This window comes from Scomber japonicus, chromosome 8, assembly GCF_027409825.1.
Source record: "Scomber japonicus isolate fScoJap1 chromosome 8, fScoJap1.pri, whole genome shotgun sequence".
Lineage (NCBI taxonomy): Eukaryota > Metazoa > Chordata > Actinopteri > Scombriformes > Scombridae > Scomber > Scomber japonicus.
Genome location: NC_070585.1, coordinates 7361583 through 7380936, shown reverse-complemented (window position 1 = coordinate 7380936; position 19354 = coordinate 7361583). Strand labels below are relative to the sequence as shown.

The 19354-nt window shown below is 47.5% G+C and overlaps 33 non-coding genes across 33 annotated transcripts; all 33 read right to left on the bottom strand.

Annotated features, from left to right (window-relative positions):
* Positions 1–61: 61 nt before the first annotated feature.
* trnap-ugg (transfer RNA proline (anticodon UGG)) lies at positions 62–133 on the bottom strand. Its single transcript has one exon. It is a non-coding gene; the product is annotated as a tRNA-Pro (tRNA).
* A 1159-nt stretch (positions 134–1292) lies between these two features.
* On the bottom strand, positions 1293–1364 carry trnap-ugg (transfer RNA proline (anticodon UGG)). The gene has a single exon. It is a non-coding gene; the product is annotated as a tRNA-Pro (tRNA).
* A 412-nt stretch (positions 1365–1776) lies between these two features.
* trnap-ugg (transfer RNA proline (anticodon UGG)) lies at positions 1777–1848 on the bottom strand. Its single transcript has one exon. It is a non-coding gene; the product is annotated as a tRNA-Pro (tRNA).
* A 625-nt stretch (positions 1849–2473) lies between these two features.
* On the bottom strand, positions 2474–2545 carry trnap-cgg (transfer RNA proline (anticodon CGG)). Its single transcript has one exon. It is a non-coding gene; the product is annotated as a tRNA-Pro (tRNA).
* Positions 2546–3007: 462 nt separating this feature from the next.
* On the bottom strand, positions 3008–3079 carry trnap-ugg (transfer RNA proline (anticodon UGG)). Its single transcript has one exon. It is a non-coding gene; the product is annotated as a tRNA-Pro (tRNA).
* A 413-nt stretch (positions 3080–3492) lies between these two features.
* trnap-ugg (transfer RNA proline (anticodon UGG)) lies at positions 3493–3564 on the bottom strand. Its single transcript has one exon. It is a non-coding gene; the product is annotated as a tRNA-Pro (tRNA).
* Positions 3565–4723: 1159 nt separating this feature from the next.
* trnap-cgg (transfer RNA proline (anticodon CGG)) lies at positions 4724–4795 on the bottom strand. The gene has a single exon. It is a non-coding gene; the product is annotated as a tRNA-Pro (tRNA).
* Positions 4796–5148: 353 nt separating this feature from the next.
* Positions 5149–5220, bottom strand: trnap-cgg (transfer RNA proline (anticodon CGG)). The gene has a single exon. It is a non-coding gene; the product is annotated as a tRNA-Pro (tRNA).
* A 461-nt stretch (positions 5221–5681) lies between these two features.
* Positions 5682–5753, bottom strand: trnap-ugg (transfer RNA proline (anticodon UGG)). The gene has a single exon. It is a non-coding gene; the product is annotated as a tRNA-Pro (tRNA).
* Positions 5754–6168: 415 nt separating this feature from the next.
* On the bottom strand, positions 6169–6240 carry trnap-agg (transfer RNA proline (anticodon AGG)). Its single transcript has one exon. It is a non-coding gene; the product is annotated as a tRNA-Pro (tRNA).
* A 442-nt stretch (positions 6241–6682) lies between these two features.
* On the bottom strand, positions 6683–6754 carry trnap-ugg (transfer RNA proline (anticodon UGG)). Its single transcript has one exon. It is a non-coding gene; the product is annotated as a tRNA-Pro (tRNA).
* A 382-nt stretch (positions 6755–7136) lies between these two features.
* Positions 7137–7208, bottom strand: trnap-cgg (transfer RNA proline (anticodon CGG)). The gene has a single exon. It is a non-coding gene; the product is annotated as a tRNA-Pro (tRNA).
* A 407-nt stretch (positions 7209–7615) lies between these two features.
* Positions 7616–7687, bottom strand: trnap-ugg (transfer RNA proline (anticodon UGG)). The gene has a single exon. It is a non-coding gene; the product is annotated as a tRNA-Pro (tRNA).
* Positions 7688–8102: 415 nt separating this feature from the next.
* On the bottom strand, positions 8103–8174 carry trnap-agg (transfer RNA proline (anticodon AGG)). Its single transcript has one exon. It is a non-coding gene; the product is annotated as a tRNA-Pro (tRNA).
* Positions 8175–8616: 442 nt separating this feature from the next.
* On the bottom strand, positions 8617–8688 carry trnap-ugg (transfer RNA proline (anticodon UGG)). Its single transcript has one exon. It is a non-coding gene; the product is annotated as a tRNA-Pro (tRNA).
* Positions 8689–9070: 382 nt separating this feature from the next.
* On the bottom strand, positions 9071–9142 carry trnap-cgg (transfer RNA proline (anticodon CGG)). Its single transcript has one exon. It is a non-coding gene; the product is annotated as a tRNA-Pro (tRNA).
* Positions 9143–9555: 413 nt separating this feature from the next.
* On the bottom strand, positions 9556–9627 carry trnap-ugg (transfer RNA proline (anticodon UGG)). Its single transcript has one exon. It is a non-coding gene; the product is annotated as a tRNA-Pro (tRNA).
* A 414-nt stretch (positions 9628–10041) lies between these two features.
* On the bottom strand, positions 10042–10113 carry trnap-agg (transfer RNA proline (anticodon AGG)). The gene has a single exon. It is a non-coding gene; the product is annotated as a tRNA-Pro (tRNA).
* A 1217-nt stretch (positions 10114–11330) lies between these two features.
* trnap-ugg (transfer RNA proline (anticodon UGG)) lies at positions 11331–11402 on the bottom strand. The gene has a single exon. It is a non-coding gene; the product is annotated as a tRNA-Pro (tRNA).
* A 412-nt stretch (positions 11403–11814) lies between these two features.
* On the bottom strand, positions 11815–11886 carry trnap-ugg (transfer RNA proline (anticodon UGG)). Its single transcript has one exon. It is a non-coding gene; the product is annotated as a tRNA-Pro (tRNA).
* Positions 11887–12511: 625 nt separating this feature from the next.
* On the bottom strand, positions 12512–12583 carry trnap-cgg (transfer RNA proline (anticodon CGG)). The gene has a single exon. It is a non-coding gene; the product is annotated as a tRNA-Pro (tRNA).
* Positions 12584–13043: 460 nt separating this feature from the next.
* On the bottom strand, positions 13044–13115 carry trnap-ugg (transfer RNA proline (anticodon UGG)). Its single transcript has one exon. It is a non-coding gene; the product is annotated as a tRNA-Pro (tRNA).
* Positions 13116–13528: 413 nt separating this feature from the next.
* Positions 13529–13600, bottom strand: trnap-ugg (transfer RNA proline (anticodon UGG)). The gene has a single exon. It is a non-coding gene; the product is annotated as a tRNA-Pro (tRNA).
* Positions 13601–14759: 1159 nt separating this feature from the next.
* trnap-cgg (transfer RNA proline (anticodon CGG)) lies at positions 14760–14831 on the bottom strand. Its single transcript has one exon. It is a non-coding gene; the product is annotated as a tRNA-Pro (tRNA).
* A 353-nt stretch (positions 14832–15184) lies between these two features.
* Positions 15185–15256, bottom strand: trnap-cgg (transfer RNA proline (anticodon CGG)). Its single transcript has one exon. It is a non-coding gene; the product is annotated as a tRNA-Pro (tRNA).
* Positions 15257–15717: 461 nt separating this feature from the next.
* trnap-ugg (transfer RNA proline (anticodon UGG)) lies at positions 15718–15789 on the bottom strand. Its single transcript has one exon. It is a non-coding gene; the product is annotated as a tRNA-Pro (tRNA).
* A 415-nt stretch (positions 15790–16204) lies between these two features.
* On the bottom strand, positions 16205–16276 carry trnap-agg (transfer RNA proline (anticodon AGG)). The gene has a single exon. It is a non-coding gene; the product is annotated as a tRNA-Pro (tRNA).
* Positions 16277–16718: 442 nt separating this feature from the next.
* Positions 16719–16790, bottom strand: trnap-ugg (transfer RNA proline (anticodon UGG)). Its single transcript has one exon. It is a non-coding gene; the product is annotated as a tRNA-Pro (tRNA).
* A 382-nt stretch (positions 16791–17172) lies between these two features.
* trnap-cgg (transfer RNA proline (anticodon CGG)) lies at positions 17173–17244 on the bottom strand. The gene has a single exon. It is a non-coding gene; the product is annotated as a tRNA-Pro (tRNA).
* A 407-nt stretch (positions 17245–17651) lies between these two features.
* On the bottom strand, positions 17652–17723 carry trnap-ugg (transfer RNA proline (anticodon UGG)). Its single transcript has one exon. It is a non-coding gene; the product is annotated as a tRNA-Pro (tRNA).
* A 415-nt stretch (positions 17724–18138) lies between these two features.
* On the bottom strand, positions 18139–18210 carry trnap-agg (transfer RNA proline (anticodon AGG)). The gene has a single exon. It is a non-coding gene; the product is annotated as a tRNA-Pro (tRNA).
* Positions 18211–18652: 442 nt separating this feature from the next.
* On the bottom strand, positions 18653–18724 carry trnap-ugg (transfer RNA proline (anticodon UGG)). Its single transcript has one exon. It is a non-coding gene; the product is annotated as a tRNA-Pro (tRNA).
* Positions 18725–19106: 382 nt separating this feature from the next.
* trnap-cgg (transfer RNA proline (anticodon CGG)) lies at positions 19107–19178 on the bottom strand. Its single transcript has one exon. It is a non-coding gene; the product is annotated as a tRNA-Pro (tRNA).
* Positions 19179–19354: the final 176 nt, after the last annotated feature.

The following is a 19354-nucleotide window of genomic DNA, read 5'->3' as shown; positions in this document are numbered from 1 at the left end:
TTTACAACAGTTCCAAAGGTAGTGAGACAACTGAATAGAAGGAGCCACCTTCCTGCCCTGAGGGCTCGTCCGGGATTTGAACCCGGGACCTCTCGCACCCAAAGCGAGAATCATACCCCTAGACCAACGAGCCACGAAAAACACAACCTCTGGGACCCCCGTCCCGGTCAATGCTAGTCACGTCTATACAAGTATACTTTGTAATAATTGTCTGGAACTCAAGAAAATGTGCAGCATGTACATGGTCCACAAAATTGCTTTGATGCTGTCTACACCTACTTGGTCCTGCTGCTTCTGAACAGTTTGGACACCTCTGCGTTAGGAGATCCTGAGGCATTGGCAGAAAAGACTTTACATAACACTTCAGGCATCTTCTCACATGACCAGCATTACACCCACTGTCACCTTCACAATGTGCACAATGTGCACACACAGTGCATCTGGCACTGCATTATTCGACCTGTGGGTTTTACCTTGACTCTTTTATGTCTTCAGTGTTGGATATACTTTGTAATAATTGTCTGGAACTCAAAAAAATGTGCAGCATGTACATGGTCCACATAATTGCTTTGATGCTGTCTATACCTACTTGGTCCTGCTGTTTCTCAACTCTCCTCCAGAGTAGACATGACCAGCATTACACCCAACTGTCACCTTCACAATGTAGGTGAACTGGTTGAACTTTCAACTACTTGTCAGGATAGCTTCACAACACTTCCAAAGTTAGTGAGACAACTGAACAGTGGGAACCACCTTCCTGTCCTGAGGGCTGGTCCGGGATTTGAACCCGGGACCTCTCGCACCCGAAGCGAGAATCATACCCCTAGACCAACAACCACGAAAAACACGACATGTGCGAGAATCATACCCCTAGACCAACGAGCCATGAAAAACGCAACCTCTGGGACCCCCACCCCAGTCAATGCTAGTCACGTCTGCATTTAGCTTGACTGCATTATTCGACCTGTGGGTTTTGCCTTGACTCTTTTATGTCTTCAGTCTTGGATACGTGCAGCATGTACATGGTCCACAAAATCGCTTTGATGCTGTCTATACCTACTTGGTCCTGCTGCTTCTGAACAGTTTGGACACCTCTGCGTTAGGAGATCCTGAGACATTGGCAGAAAAGACTTTACATAACACTTCAGGCATCTTCTGACATGACCAGCATTACACCCACTGTCACAATGTAGGTGAACTGGTTGAAATTTCAACTTCTTGTCAGGATAGCTTTACAACAGTTCCAAAGGTAGTGAGACAACTGAATAGAAGGAGCCACCTTCCTGCCCTGAGGGCTCGTCCGGGATTTGAACCCGGGACCTCTCGCACCCAAAGCGAGAATCATACCCCTAGACCAACGAGCCATGAAAAACACAACCTCTGGGACCCCCGCCCCGGTCAATGCTAGTCACGTCTGCATTTAGCTTGACTGCATTATTCGAACTGTGGGTTTGCCTTGACTCTTTTATGTCTTCAGTCTTGGATACGTGCAGCATGTACATGGTCCACAAAATCGCTTTGATGCTGTCTATACCTACTTGGTCCCGCTGCTTCTGAACAGTTTGGACACCTCTGCGTTAGGAGATCCTGAGGCATTGGCAGAAAAGACTTTACATAACACTTCAGGCATCTTCTGACATGACCAGCATTACACCCACTGTCACCTTCACAAAGAAGGTGAACTGGTTGAACTTTCAACTTCTTGTCAGGATAGCTTTACAACAGTTCCAAAGGAAGTGAGATAACCGAATAGAAGGAGCCACCTTCCTGCCCTGAGGGCTCGTCCGGGATTTGAACCCGGGACCTCTCGCACCCAAAGCGAGAATCATACCCCTAGACCAACAAGCCACGAAAAACACAATATCTGTGACCCCCGCCCCGGTCAATGCTAGTCACGTCTGCATCTGGCACTGCATTATTCGACCTGTGGGTTTTACCTTGACTCTTTTATGTCTTCAGTGTTGGATATACTTTGTAATAATTGTCTGGAACTCAAAAAAATGTGCAGCATGTACATGGTCCACAAAATTGCTTTGATGCTGTCTATACCTACTTGGTCCTGCTGCTTCTGAACTCTCCTCCAGAGTACACATGACCAGCATACCCCTAGACCAACGAGCCATGAAAAACATGACATCTGGGATTTCGCCCTCCGGTCAATGCTATTCACGTCTGCATCTAGCTTGACCGCATTATTCGACCTGTGGGTTTTACCTTGACTCTTTTATGTCTTCAGTGTTGGATACGTGCAGCATGTACATGCTCCACAAAATTGCTTAGATGCTGTCTATACCTACTTGGTCATGCTGCTTTTCAACTCTCCTCCAGAGTAGACATGACCAGCATTACACCCAACCTAACCTTCACAATGTAGGTGAACTGGTTGAACTTTGAACTCCTTGCCAGGATAGCTTCACAACACTTCCAAAGTTAGTGAGACAACTGAACAGTGAGAACCACCTTCCTGTCCTGAGGGCTCGTCCAGGATTTGAACCCGGGACCTCTCGCACCCGAAGCGAAAATCATACCCCTAGACCAACGAGCCACGAAAAACACGACATGTGCGAGAATCATACCCCTAGACCAACGAGCCATGAAAAACACAACCTCTGGGACCCCCACCCCGGTCAATGCTAGTAACGTCTGCATTTAGCTTGACTGCATTATTCGACCTGTGGGTTTGCCTTGACTCTTTTATGTCTTCAGTCTTGGATACGTGCAGCATGTACATGGTCCACAAAATCGCTTTGATGCTGTCTATACCTACTTGGTCCTGCTGCTTCTGAACAGTTTGGACACCTCTGCGTTAGGAGATCCTGAGGCATTGGCAGAAAATACTTTACATAACACTTCAGGCATCTTCTGACATGACCAGCATTTTACACCCACTGTCACCTTCACAATGTAGGTGAACTGGTTGAACTTTCAACTTCTTGTCAGGATAGCTTTACAACAGTTCCAAAGGTAGTGAGATAACTGAATAGAAGGAGCCACCTTCCTGCCCTGAGGGCTCGTCCGGGATTTGAACCCGGGACCTCTCGCACCCAAAGCGAGAATCATACCCCTAGACCAACGAGCCATGAAAAACACAACCTCTGGGACCCCCGCCCCGGTCAATGCTAGTCACGTCTGCATTTAGCTTGACCGCATTATTCGACCTGTGGGTTTTGCCTTGACTCTTTTATGTCTTCAGTCTTGGATACGTGCAGCATGTACATGGTCCACAAAATCGCTTTGATGCTGTCTATACCTACTTGGTCCTGCTGCTTCTGAACAGTTTGGACACCTCTGCGTTAGGAGATCCTGAGGGATTGGCAGAAAAGACTTTACATAACACTTCAGGCATCTTCTGACATGACCAGCATTACACCCACTGTCACCTTCACAATGTAGGTGAACTGGTTGAACTTTCAACTTCTTGTCAGGGTAGCTTTACAACAGTTCCAAAGGTAGTGAGACAACTGAATAGAAGGAGCCACCTTCCTGCCCTGAGGGCTCGTCCGGGATTTGAACCCGGGACCTCTCGCACCCAAAGCGAGAATCATACCCCTAGACCAACGAGCCACGAAAAACACAACCTCTGGGACCCCCGTCCCGGTCAATGCTAGTCACGTCTATACAAGTATACTTTGTAATAATTGTCTGGAACTCAAGAAAATGTGCAGCATGTACATGGTCCACAAAATTGCTTTGATGCTGTCTACACCTACTTGGTCCTGCTGCTTCTGAACAGTTTGGACACCTCTGCGTTAGGAGATCCTGAGGCATTGGCAGAAAAGACTTTACATAACACTTCAGGCATCTTCTCACATGACCAGCATTACACCCACTGTCACCTTCACAATGTGCACAATGTGCACACACAGTGCATCTGGCACTGCATTATTCGACCTGTGGGTTTTACCTTGACTCTTTTATGTCTTCAGTGTTGGATATACTTTGTAATAATTGTCTGGAACTCAAAAAAATGTGCAGCATGTACATGGTCCACATAATTGCTTTGATGCTGTCTATACCTACTTGGTCCTGCTGTTTCTCAACTCTCCTCCAGAGTAGACATGACCAGCATTACACCCAACTGTCACCTTCACAATGTAGGTGAACTGGTTGAACTTTCAACTACTTGTCAGGATAGCTTCACAACACTTCCAAAGTTAGTGAGACAACTGAACAGTGGGAACCACCTTCCTGTCCTGAGGGCTGGTCCGGGATTTGAACCCGGGACCTCTCGCACCCGAAGCGAGAATCATACCCCTAGACCAACAACCACGAAAAACACGACATGTGCGAGAATCATACCCCTAGACCAACGAGCCATGAAAAACGCAACCTCTGGGACCCCCACCCCAGTCAATGCTAGTCACGTCTGCATTTAGCTTGACTGCATTATTCGACCTGTGGGTTTTGCCTTGACTCTTTTATGTCTTCAGTCTTGGATACGTGCAGCATGTACATGGTCCACAAAATCGCTTTGATGCTGTCTATACCTACTTGGTCCTGCTGCTTCTGAACAGTTTGGACACCTCTGCGTTAGGAGATCCTGAGACATTGGCAGAAAAGACTTTACATAACACTTCAGGCATCTTCTGACATGACCAGCATTACACCCACTGTCACAATGTAGGTGAACTGGTTGAAATTTCAACTTCTTGTCAGGATAGCTTTACAACAGTTCCAAAGGTAGTGAGACAACTGAACAGTGAGAACCACCTTCCTGTCCTGAGGGCTCGTCCGGGATTTGAACCCGGGACCTCTCGCACCCGAAGCGAGAATCATACCCCTAGACCAACGAGCCATGAAAAACATGACATCTGGGATTTCGCCCTCCGGTCAATGCTATTCACGTCTGCATCTAGCTTGACCGCATTATTCGACCTGTGGGTTTTACCTTGACTCTTTTATGTCTTCAGTGTTGGATACGTGCATCATGTACATGCTCCACAAAATTGCTTTGATGCTGTCTATACCTACTTGGTCATGATGCTTTTCAACTCTCCTCCAGAGTAGACATGACCAGCATTACACCCAACTGTCACCTTCACAATGTAGGTGAACTGGTTGAACTTTGAACTCCTTGCCAGGATAGGTTCACAACACTTCCAAAGTTAGTGAGACAACTGAACAGTGAGAACCACCTTCCTGTCCTGAGGGCTCGTCCGGGATTTGAACCCGGGACCTCTCGCACCCGAAGCGAGAATCATACCCCTAGACCAACGAGCCACGAAAAACACGACATGTGCGAGAATCATTCCCCTAGACCAACGAGCCATGAAAAACACAACCTCTGGGACCCCCGCCCCGGTCAATGCTAGTCACGTCTGCATTTAGCTTGACCGCATTATTCGACCTGTGGGTTTTGCCTTGACTCTTTTATGTCTTCAGTCTTGGATACGTGCAGCATGTACATGGTCCACAAAATCGCTTTGATGCTGTCTATACCTACTTGGTCCTGCTGCTTCTGAACAGTTTGGACACCTCTGCGTTAGGAGATCCTGAGACATTGGCAGAAAAGACTTTACATAACACTTCAGGCATCTTCTGACATGACCAGCATTACACCCACTGTCACCTTCACAATGTAGGTGAACTGGTTGAACTTTCAACTTCTTGTCAGGGTAGCTTTACAACAGTTCCAAAGGTAGTGAGACAACTGAATAGAAGGAGCCACCTTCCTGCCCTGAGGGCTCGTCCGGGATTTGAACCCGGGACCTCTCGCACCCAAAGCGAGAATCATACCCCTAGACCAACGAGCCATGAAAAACACAACCTCTGGGACCCCCGCCCCGGTCAATGCTAGTCACGTCTGCATTTAGCTTGACCGCATTATTCGACCTGTGGGTTTTGCCTTGACTCTTTTATGTCTTCAGTCTTGGATACGTGCAGCATGTACATGGTCCACAAAATTGCTTTGATGCTGTCTATACCTACTTGGTCCTGCTGCTTCTGAACAGTTTGGACACCTCTGCGTTAGGAGATCCTGAGGGATTGGCAGAAAAGACTTTACATAACACTTCAGGCATCTTCTGACATGACCAGCATTACACCCACTGTCACCTTCACAATGTAGGTGAACTGGTTGAACTTTCAACTTCTTGTCAGGATAGCTTTACAACAGTTCCAAAGGTAGTGAGACTGAATAGAATAGAAGGAGCCACCTTCCTGCCCTGAGGGCTCGTCCGGGATTTGAACCCGGGACCTTTCGCACCCTAAGCGAGAATCATACCCCTAGACCAACGAGCCACGAAAAACACGACATCTGGGATCCGCCCCGCCCCGGTGAATGCTATTCACGCTTCTACATAAAGGGTTGCCTGCCTGCAGTTGTTTGTTCCAACCAATTAAGAGCACACGATTTGACCAATCAAGTGTCAGAGGACAAAGATTTGTTGATTAAATGAGTCAAGTCTGGTGTGCTCCTGCTTGGTTTCAATTAAAAACTTCAGCCACATGGCCCATTGATGGAACAGTTTGGACACCTCTGCGTTAGGAGATCCTGAGGCATTGGCAGCAAAGACTTTACATAACACTTCAGGTATCTTCTGACATGACCAGCATTACACCCACTGTCACCTTCACAATGTAGGTGAACTGGTTGAACTTTCAACTTCTTGTCAGGATAGCTTTACAACAGTTCCAAAGGAAGTGAGACAACTGAATAGAAGGAGCCACCTTCCTGCCCTGAGGGCTCGTCCGGGATTTGAACCCGGGACCTCTCGCACCCAAAGCAAGAATCATACCCCTAGACCAACGAGCCACGAAAAACACAATATCTGGGACCCCCGCCCCGGTCAATGCTAGTCACGTCTGCATCTGGCACTGCATTATTCGACCTGTGGGTTTTACCTTGACTCTTTTATGTCTTCAGTGTTGGATATACTTTGTAATAATTGTCTGGAACTCAAAAAAATGTGCAGCATGTACATGGTCCACAAAATTGCTTTGATGCTGTCTATACCTACTTGGTCCTGCTGCTTCTGAACTCTCCTCCAGAGTACACATGACCAGCATTACACCAAACTGTCACCTTCACAATGTAGGTGAACTGGTTGAACTTTCAACTCCTTGTCAGGATAGCTTCACAACACTTCCAAAGTTAGTGAGACAACTGAACAGTGAGAACCACCTTCCTGTCCTGAGGGCTCGTCCGGGATTTGAACCCGGGACCTCTCGCACCCGAAGCGAGAATCATACCCCTAGACCAACGAGCCATGAAAAATGCAACCTCTGGGACCCCCGCCCCGGTCAATGCTAGTCACGTCTGCATTTAGCTTGACCGCATTATTCGACCTGTGGGTTTTGCCTTGACTCTTTTATGTCTTCAGTCTTGGATACGTGCAGCATGTACATGGTCCACAAAATCGCTTTGATGCTGTCTATACCTACTTGGTCCTGCTGCTTCTGAACAGTTTGGACACCTCTGCGTTAGGAGATCCTGAGGGATTGGCAGAAAAGACTTTACATAACACTTCAGGCATCTTCTGACATGACCAGCATTACACCCACTGTCACAATGTAGGTGAACTGGTTGAACTTTCAACTTCTTGTCAGGATAGCTTTACAACAGTTCCAAAGGTAGTGAGACAACTGAATAGAAGGAGCCACCTTCCTGCCCTGAGGGCTCGTCCGGGATTTGAACCCGGGACCTCTCGCACCCAAAGCGAGAATCATACCCCTAGACCAACGAGCCATGAAAAACACAACCTCTGGGACCCCCGCCCCGGTCAATGCTAGTCACGTCTGCATTTAGCTTGACCGCATTATTCGACCTGTGGGTTTTGCCTTGACTCTTTTATGTCTTCAGTCTTGGATACGTGCAGCATGTACATGGTCCACAAAATTGCTTTGATGCTGTCTATACCTACTTGGTCCTGCTGCTTCTGAACAGTTTGGACACCTCTGCGTTAGGAGATCCTGAGGGATTGGCAGAAAAGACTTTACATAACACTTCAGGCATCTTCTGACATGACCAGCATTACACCCACTGTCACCTTCACAATGTAGGTGAACTGGTTGAACTTTCAACTTCTTGTCAGGATAGCTTTACAACAGTTCCAAAGGTAGTGAGACTGAATAGAATAGAAGGAGCCACCTTCCTGCCCTGAGGGCTCGTCCGGGATTTGAACCCGGGACCTCTCGCACCCTAAGCGAGAATCATACCCCTAGACCAACGAGCCACGAAAAACACGACATCTGGGATCCGCCCCGCCCCGGTGAATGCTATTCACGCTTCTACATAAAGGGTTGCCTGCCTGCAGTTGTTTGTTCCAACCAATTAAGAGCACACGATTTGACCAATCAAGTGTCAGAGGACAAAGATTTGTTGATTAAATGAGTCAAGTCTGGTGTGCTCCTGCTTGGTTTCAATTAAAAACTTCAGCCACATGGCCCATTGATGGAACAGTTTGGACACCTCTGCGTTAGGAGATCCTGAGGCATTGGCAGCAAAGACTTTACATAACACTTCAGGTATCTTCTGACATGACCAGCATTACACCCACTGTCACCTTCACAATGTAGGTGAACTGGTTGAACTTTCAACTTCTTGTCAGGATAGCTTTACAACAGTTCCAAAGGAAGTGAGACAACTGAATAGAAGGAGCCACCTTCCTGCCCTGAGGGCTCGTCCGGGATTTGAACCCGGGACCTCTCGCACCCAAAGCGAGAATCATACCCCTAGACCAACGAGCCACGAAAAACACAATATCTGGGACCCCCGCCCCGGTCAATGCTAGTCACGTCTGCATCTGGCACTGCATTATTCGACCTGTGGGTTTTACCTTGACTCTTTTATGTCTTCAGTGTTGGATATACTTTGTAATAATTGTCTGGAACTCAAAAAAATGTGCAGCATGTACATGGTCCACAAAATTGCTTTGATGCTGTCTATACCTACTTGGTCCTGCTGCTTCTGAACTCTCCTCCAGAGTACACATGACCAGCATTACACCAAACTGTCACCTTCACAATGTAGGTGAACTGGTTGAACTTTCAACTCCTTGTCAGGATAGCTTCACAACACTTCCAAAGTTAGTGAGACAACTGAACAGTGAGAACCACCTTCCTGTCCTGAGGGCTCGTCCGGGATTTGAACCCGGGACCTCTCGCACCCGAAGCGAGAATCATACCCCTAGACCAACGAGCCATGAAAAACGCAACCTCTGGGACCCCCGCCCCGGTCAATGCTAGTCACGTCTGCATTTAGCTTGACCGCATTATTCGACCTGTGGGTTTTGCCTTGACTCTTTTATGTCTTCAGTCTTGGATACGTGCAGCATGTACATGGTCCACAAAATCGCTTTGATGCTGTCTATACCTACTTGGTCCTGCTGCTTCTGAACAGTTTGGACACCTCTGCGTTAGGAGATCCTGAGGGATTGGCAGAAAAGACTTTACATAACACTTCAGGCATCTTCTGACATGACCAGCATTACACCCACTGTCACCTTCACAATGTAGGTGAACTGGTTGAACTTTCAACTTCTTGTCAGGGTAGCTTTACAACAGTTCCAAAGGTAGTGAGACAACTGAATAGAAGGAGCCACCTTCCTGCCCTGAGGGCTCGTCCGGGATTTGAACCCGGGACCTCTCGCACCCAAAGCGAGAATCATACCCCTAGACCAACGAGCCATGAAAAACACAACCTCTGGGACGCCCGCCCCGGTCAATGCTAGTCACGTCTGCATTTAGCTTGACCGCATTATTCGACCTGTGGGTTTTGCCTTGACTCTTTATGTCTTCAGTCTTGGATACGTGCAGCATGTACATGGTCCACAAAATTGCTTTGATGCTGTCTATACCTACTTGGTCCTGCTGCTTCTGAACAGTTTGGACACTTCTGCGTTAGGAGATCCTGAGGGATTGGCAGAAAAGACTTTACATAACACTTCAGGCATCTTCTGACATGACCAGCATTACACCCACTGTCACCTTCACAATGTAGGTGAACTGGTTGAACTTTCAACTTCTTGTCAGGATAGCTTTACAACAGTTCCAAAGGTAGTGAGACTGAATAGAATAGAAGGAGCCACCTTCCTGCCCTGAGGGCTCGTCCGGGATTTGAACCCGGGACCTCTCGCACCCTAAGCGAGAATCATACCCCTAGACCAACGAGCCACAAAAAACACGATATCTGGGATCCGCACCTCCCCGGTGAATGCTATTCACGCTTCTACATAAAGGGTTGCCTGCCTGCAGTTGTTTGTTCCAACCAATTAAGAGCACACGATTTGACCAATCAAGTGTCAGAGGACAAAGATCTGTTGATTAAATGAGTCAAGTCTGGTGTGCTCCTGCTTGGTTTCAATTAAAAACTTCAGCCACATGGCCCATTGATGGAACAGTTTGGACACCTCTGCGTTAGGAGATCCTGAGGCATTGGCAGAAAAGACTTTACATAACACTTCAGGCATCTTCTCACATGACCAGCATTACACCCACTGTCACCTTCACAATGTGCACAATGTGCACACACAGTGCATCTGGCACTGCATTATTCGACCTGTGGGTTTTACCTTGACTCTTTTATGTCTTCAGTGTTGGATATACTTTGTAATAATTGTCTGGAACTCAAAAAAATGTGCAGCATGTACATGGTCCACATAATTGCTTTGATGCTGTCTATACCTACTTGGTCCTGCTGTTTCTCAACTCTCCTCCAGAGTAGACATGACCAGCATTACACCCAACTGTCACCTTCACAATGTAGGTGAACTGGTTGAACTTTCAACTACTTGTCAGGATAGCTTCACAACACTTCCAAAGTTAGTGAGACAACTGAACAGTGGGAACCACCTTCCTGTCCTGAGGGCTGGTCCGGGATTTGAACCCGGGACCTCTCGCACCCGAAGCGAGAATCATACCCCTAGACCAACAACCACGAAAAACACGACATGTGCGAGAATCATACCCCTAGACCAACGAGCCATGAAAAACGCAACCTCTGGGACCCCCACCCCAGTCAATGCTAGTCACGTCTGCATTTAGCTTGACTGCATTATTCGACCTGTGGGTTTTGCCTTGACTCTTTTATGTCTTCAGTCTTGGATACGTGCAGCATGTACATGGTCCACAAAATCGCTTTGATGCTGTCTATACCTACTTGGTCCTGCTGCTTCTGAACAGTTTGGACACCTCTGCGTTAGGAGATCCTGAGACATTGGCAGAAAAGACTTTACATAACACTTCAGGCATCTTCTGACATGACCAGCATTACACCCACTGTCACAATGTAGGTGAACTGGTTGAAATTTCAACTTCTTGTCAGGATAGCTTTACAACAGTTCCAAAGGTAGTGAGACAACTGAATAGAAGGAGCCACCTTCCTGCCCTGAGGGCTCGTCCGGGATTTGAACCCGGGACCTCTCGCACCCAAAGCGAGAATCATACCCCTAGACCAACGAGCCATGAAAAACACAACCTCTGGGACCCCCGCCCCGGTCAATGCTAGTCACGTCTGCATTTAGCTTGACTGCATTATTCGAACTGTGGGTTTGCCTTGACTCTTTTATGTCTTCAGTCTTGGATACGTGCAGCATGTACATGGTCCACAAAATCGCTTTGATGCTGTCTATACCTACTTGGTCCCGCTGCTTCTGAACAGTTTGGACACCTCTGCGTTAGGAGATCCTGAGGCATTGGCAGAAAAGACTTTACATAACACTTCAGGCATCTTCTGACATGACCAGCATTACACCCACTGTCACCTTCACAAAGAAGGTGAACTGGTTGAACTTTCAACTTCTTGTCAGGATAGCTTTACAACAGTTCCAAAGGAAGTGAGATAACCGAATAGAAGGAGCCACCTTCCTGCCCTGAGGGCTCGTCCGGGATTTGAACCCGGGACCTCTCGCACCCAAAGCGAGAATCATACCCCTAGACCAACAAGCCACGAAAAACACAATATCTGTGACCCCCGCCCCGGTCAATGCTAGTCACGTCTGCATCTGGCACTGCATTATTCGACCTGTGGGTTTTACCTTGACTCTTTTATGTCTTCAGTGTTGGATATACTTTGTAATAATTGTCTGGAACTCAAAAAAATGTGCAGCATGTACATGGTCCACAAAATTGCTTTGATGCTGTCTATACCTACTTGGTCCTGCTGCTTCTGAACTCTCCTCCAGAGTACACATGACCAGCATACCCCTAGACCAACGAGCCATGAAAAACATGACATCTGGGATTTCGCCCTCCGGTCAATGCTATTCACGTCTGCATCTAGCTTGACCGCATTATTCGACCTGTGGGTTTTACCTTGACTCTTTTATGTCTTCAGTGTTGGATACGTGCAGCATGTACATGCTCCACAAAATTGCTTAGATGCTGTCTATACCTACTTGGTCATGCTGCTTTTCAACTCTCCTCCAGAGTAGACATGACCAGCATTACACCCAACCTAACCTTCACAATGTAGGTGAACTGGTTGAACTTTGAACTCCTTGCCAGGATAGCTTCACAACACTTCCAAAGTTAGTGAGACAACTGAACAGTGAGAACCACCTTCCTGTCCTGAGGGCTCGTCCAGGATTTGAACCCGGGACCTCTCGCACCCGAAGCGAAAATCATACCCCTAGACCAACGAGCCACGAAAAACACGACATGTGCGAGAATCATACCCCTAGACCAACGAGCCATGAAAAACACAACCTCTGGGACCCCCACCCCGGTCAATGCTAGTAACGTCTGCATTTAGCTTGACTGCATTATTCGACCTGTGGGTTTGCCTTGACTCTTTTATGTCTTCAGTCTTGGATACGTGCAGCATGTACATGGTCCACAAAATCGCTTTGATGCTGTCTATACCTACTTGGTCCTGCTGCTTCTGAACAGTTTGGACACCTCTGCGTTAGGAGATCCTGAGGCATTGGCAGAAAATACTTTACATAACACTTCAGGCATCTTCTGACATGACCAGCATTACACCCACTGTCACCTTCACAATGTAGGTGAACTGGTTGAACTTTCAACTTCTTGTCAGGATAGCTTTACAACAGTTCCAAAGGTAGTGAGATAACTGAATAGAAGGAGCCACCTTCCTGCCCTGAGGGCTCGTCCGGGATTTGAACCCGGGACCTCTCGCACCCAAAGCGAGAATCATTCCCCTAGACCAACGAGCCATGAAAAACACAACCTCTGGGACCCCCGCCCCGGTCAATGCTAGTCACGTCTGCATTTAGCTTGACCGCATTATTCGACCTGTGGGTTTTGCCTTGACTCTTTTATGTCTTCAGTCTTGGATACGTGCAGCATGTACATGGTCCACAAAATCGCTTTGATGCTGTCTATACCTACTTGGTCCTGCTGCTTCTGAACAGTTTGGACACCTCTGCGTTAGGAGATCCTGAGGGATTGGCAGAAAAGACTTTACATAACACTTCAGGCATCTTCTGACATGACCAGCATTACACCCACTGTCACCTTCACAATGTAGGTGAACTGGTTGAACTTTCAACTTCTTGTCAGGGTAGCTTTACAACAGTTCCAAAGGTAGTGAGACAACTGAATAGAAGGAGCCACCTTCCTGCCCTGAGGGCTCGTCCGGGATTTGAACCCGGGACCTCTCGCACCCAAAGCGAGAATCATACCCCTAGACCAACGAGCCACGAAAAACACAACCTCTGGGACCCCCGTCCCGGTCAATGCTAGTCACGTCTATACAAGTATACTTTGTAATAATTGTCTGGAACTCAAGAAAATGTGCAGCATGTACATGGTCCACAAAATTGCTTTGATGCTGTCTACACCTACTTGGTCCTGCTGCTTCTGAACAGTTTGGACACCTCTGCGTTAGGAGATCCTGAGGCATTGGCAGAAAAGACTTTACATAACACTTCAGGCATCTTCTCACATGACCAGCATTACACCCACTGTCACCTTCACAATGTGCACAATGTGCACACACAGTGCATCTGGCACTGCATTATTCGACCTGTGGGTTTTACCTTGACTCTTTTATGTCTTCAGTGTTGGATATACTTTGTAATAATTGTCTGGAACTCAAAAAAATGTGCAGCATGTACATGGTCCACATAATTGCTTTGATGCTGTCTATACCTACTTGGTCCTGCTGTTTCTCAACTCTCCTCCAGAGTAGACATGACCAGCATTACACCCAACTGTCACCTTCACAATGTAGGTGAACTGGTTGAACTTTCAACTACTTGTCAGGATAGCTTCACAACACTTCCAAAGTTAGTGAGACAACTGAACAGTGGGAACCACCTTCCTGTCCTGAGGGCTGGTCCGGGATTTGAACCCGGGACCTCTCGCACCCGAAGCGAGAATCATACCCCTAGACCAACAACCACGAAAAACACGACATGTGCGAGAATCATACCCCTAGACCAACGAGCCATGAAAAACGCAACCTCTGGGACCCCCACCCCAGTCAATGCTAGTCACGTCTGCATTTAGCTTGACTGCATTATTCGACCTGTGGGTTTTGCCTTGACTCTTTTATGTCTTCAGTCTTGGATACGTGCAGCATGTACATGGTCCACAAAATCGCTTTGATGCTGTCTATACCTACTTGGTCCTGCTGCTTCTGAACAGTTTGGACACCTCTGCGTTAGGAGATCCTGAGACATTGGCAGAAAAGACTTTACATAACACTTCAGGCATCTTCTGACATGACCAGCATTACACCCACTGTCACAATGTAGGTGAACTGGTTGAAATTTCAACTTCTTGTCAGGATAGCTTTACAACAGTTCCAAAGGTAGTGAGACAACTGAACAGTGAGAACCACCTTCCTGTCCTGAGGGCTCGTCCGGGATTTGAACCCGGGACCTCTCGCACCCGAAGCGAGAATCATACCCCTAGACCAACGAGCCATGAAAAACATGACATCTGGGATTTCGCCCTCCGGTCAATGCTATTCACGTCTGCATCTAGCTTGACCGCATTATTCGACCTGTGGGTTTTACCTTGACTCTTTTATGTCTTCAGTGTTGGATACGTGCATCATGTACATGCTCCACAAAATTGCTTTGATGCTGTCTATACCTACTTGGTCATGATGCTTTTCAACTCTCCTCCAGAGTAGACATGACCAGCATTACACCCAACTGTCACCTTCACAATGTAGGTGAACTGGTTGAACTTTGAACTCCTTGCCAGGATAGGTTCACAACACTTCCAAAGTTAGTGAGACAACTGAACAGTGAGAACCACCTTCCTGTCCTGAGGGCTCGTCCGGGATTTGAACCCGGGACCTCTCGCACCCGAAGCGAGAATCATACCCCTAGACCAACGAGCCACGAAAAACACGACATGTGCGAGAATCATTCCCCTAGACCAACGAGCCATGAAAAACACAACCTCTGGGACCCCCGCCCCGGTCAATGCTAGTCACGTCTGCATTTAGCTTGACCGCATTATTCGACCTGTGGGTTTTGCCTTGACTCTTTTATGTCTTCAGTCTTGGATACGTGCAGCATGTACATGGTCCACAAAATCGCTTTGATGCTGTCTATACCTACTTGGTCCTGCTGCTTCTGAACAGTTTGGACACCTCTGCGTTAGGAGATCCTGAGACATTGGCAGAAAAGACTTTACATAACACTTCAGGCATCTTCTGACATGACCAGCATTACACCCACTGTCACCTTCACAATGTAGGTGAACTGGTTGAACTTTCAACTTCTTGTCAGGGTAGCTTTACAACAGTTCCAAAGGTAGTGAGACAACTGAATAGAAGGAGCCACCTTCCTGCCCTGAGGGCTCGTCCGGGATTTGAACCCGGGACCTCTCGCACCCAAAGCGAGAATCATACCCCTAGACCAACGAGCCATGAAAAACACAACCTCTGGGACCCCCGCCCCGGTCAATGGTAGTCACGTCTGCATTTAGCTTGACCGCATTATTCGACCTGTGGGTTTTGCCTTGACTCTTTTATGTCTTCAGTCTTGGATACGTGCAGCATGTACATGGTCCACAAAATTGCTTTGATGCTGTCTATACCTACTTGGTCCTGCTGCTTCTGAACAGTTTGGACACCTCTGCGTTAGGAGATCCTGAGGGATTGGCAGAAAAGACTTTACATAACACTTCAGGCATCTTCTGACATGACCAGCATTACACCCACTGTCACCTTCACAATGTAGGTGAACTGGTTGAACTTTCAACTTCTTGTCAGGATAGCTTTACAACAGTTCCAAAGGTAGTGAGACTGAATAGAATAGAAGGAGCCACCTTCCTGCCCTGAGGGCTCGTCCGGGATTTGAACCCGGGACCTTTCGCACCCTAAGCGAGAATCATACCCCTAGACCAACGAGCCACGAAAAACACGACATCTGGGATCCGCCCCGCCCCGGTGAATGCTATTCACGCTTCTACATAAAGGGTTGCCTGCCTGCAGTTGTTTGTTCCAACCAATTAAGAGCACACGATTTGACCAATCAAGTGTCAGAGGACAAAGATTTGTTGATTAAATGAGTCAAGTCTGGTGTGCTCCTGCTTGGTTTCAATTAAAAACTTCAGCCACATGGCCCATTGATGGAACAGTTTGGACACCTCTGCGTTAGGAGATCCTGAGGCATTGGCAGCAAAGACTTTACATAACACTTCAGGTATCTTCTGACATGACCAGCATTACACCCACTGTCACCTTCACAATGTAGGTGAACTGGTTGAACTTTCAACTTCTTGTCAGGATAGCTTTACAACAGTTCCAAAGGAAGTGAGACAACTGAATAGAAGGAGCCACCTTCCTGCCCTGAGGGCTCGTCCGGGATTTGAACCCGGGACCTCTCGCACCCAAAGCAAGAATCATACCCCTAGACCAACGAGCCACGAAAAACACAATATCTGGGACCCCCGCCCCGGTCAATGCTAGTCACGTCTGCATCTGGCACTGCATTATTCGACCTGTGGGTTTTACCTTGACTCTTTTATGTCTTCAGTGTTGGATATACTTTGTAATAATTGTCTGGAACTCAAAAAAATGTGCAGCATGTACATGGTCCACAAAATTGCTTTGATGCTGTCTATACCTACTTGGTCCTGCTGCTTCTGAACTCTCCTCCAGAGTACACATGACCAGCATTACACCAAACTGTCACCTTCACAATGTAGGTGAACTGGTTGAACTTTCAACTCCTTGTCAGGATAGCTTCACAACACTTCCAAAGTTAGTGAGACAACTGAACAGTGAGAACCACCTTCCTGTCCTGAGGGCTCGTCCGGGATTTGAACCCGGGACCTCTCGCACCCGAAGCGAGAATCATACCCCTAGACCAACGAGCCATGAAAAATGCAACCTCTGGGACCCCCGCCCCGGTCAATGCTAGTCACGTCTGCATTTAGCTTGACCGCATTATTCGACCTGTGGGTTTTGCCTTGACTCTTTTATGTCTTCAGTCTTGGATACGTGCAGCATGTACATGGTCCACAAAATCGCTTTGATGCTGTCTATACCTACTTGGTCCTGCTGCTTCTGAACAGTTTGGACACCTCTGCGTTAGGAGATCCTGAGGGATTGGCAGAAAAGACTTTACATAACACTTCAGGCATCTTCTGACATGACCAGCATTACACCCACTGTCACAATGTAGGTGAACTGGTTGAACTTTCAACTTCTTGTCAGGATAGCTTTACAACAGTTCCAAAGGTAGTGAGACAACTGAATAGAAGGAGCCACCTTCCTGCCCTGAGGGCTCGTCCGGGATTTGAACCCGGGACCTCTCGCACCCAAAGCGAGAATCATACCCCTAGACCAACGAGCCATGAAAAACACAACCTCTGGGACCCCCGCCCCGGTCAATGCTAGTCACGTCTGCATTTAGCTTGACCGCATTATTCGACCTGTGGGTTTTGCCTTGACTCTTTTATGTCTTCAGTCTTGGATACGTGCAGCATGTACATGGTCCACAAAATTGCTTTGATGCTGTCTATACCTACTTGGTCCTGCTGCTTCTGAACAGTTTGGACACCTCTGCGTTAGGAGATCCTGAGGGATTGGCAGAAAAGACTTTACATAACACTTCAGGCATCTTCTGACATGACCAGCATTACACCCACTGTCACCTTCACAATGTAGGTGAACTGGTTGAACTTTCAACTTCTTGTCAGGATAGCTTTACAACAGTTCCAAAGGTAGTGAGACTGAATAGAATAGAAGGAGCCACCTTCCTGCCCTGAGGGCTCGTCCGGGATTTGAACCCGGGACCTCTCGCACCCTAAGCGAGAATCATACCCCTAGACCAACGAGCCACGAAAAACACGACATCTGGGATCCGCCCCGCCCCGGTGAATGCTATTCACGCTTCTACATAAAGGGTTGCCTGCCTGCAGTTGTTTGTTCCAACCAATTAAGAGCACACGATTTGACCAATCAAGTGTCAGAGGACAAAGATTTGTTGATTAAATGAGTCAAGTCTGGTGTGCTCCTGCTTGGTTTCAATTAAAAACTTCAGCCACATGGCCCATTGATGGAACAGTTTGGACACCTCTGCGTTAGGAGATCCTGAGGCATTGGCAGCAAAGACTTTACATAACACTTCAGGTATCTTCTGACATGACCAGCATTACACCCACTGTCACCTTCACAATGTAGGTGAACTGGTTGAACTTTCAACTTCTTGTCAGGATAGCTTTACAACAGTTCCAAAGGAAGTGAGACAACTGAATAGAAGGAGCCACCTTCCTGCCCTGAGGGCTCGTCCGGGATTTGAACCCGGGACCTCTCGCACCCAAAGCGAGAATCATACCCCTAGACCAACGAGCCACGAAAAACACAATATCTGGGACCCCCGCCCCGGTCAATGCTAGTCACGTCTGCATCTGGCACTGCATTATTCGACCTGTGGGTTTTACCTTGACTCTTTTATGTCTTCAGTGTTGGATATACTTTGTAATAATTGTCTGGAACTCAAAAAAATGTGCAGCATGTACATGGTCCACAAAATTGCTTTGATGCTGTCTATACCTACTTGGTCCTGCTGCTTCTGAACTCTCCTCCAGAGTACACATGACCAGCATTACACCAAACTGTCACCTTCACAATGTAGGTGAACTGGTTGAACTTTCAACTCCTTGTCAGGATAGCTTCACAACACTTCCAAAGTTAGTGAGACAACTGAACAGTGAGAACCACCTTCCTGTCCTGAGGGCTCGTCCGGGATTTGAACCCGGGACCTCTCGCACCCGAAGCGAGAATCATACCCCTAGACCAACGAGCCATGAAAAACGCAACCTCTGGGACCCCCGCCCCGGTCAATGCTAGTCACGTCTGCATTTAGCTTGACCGCATTATTCGACCTGTGGGTTTTGCCTTGACTCTTTTATGTCTTCAGTCTTGGATACGTGCAGCATGTACATGGTCCACAAAATCGCTTTGATGCTGTCTATACCTACT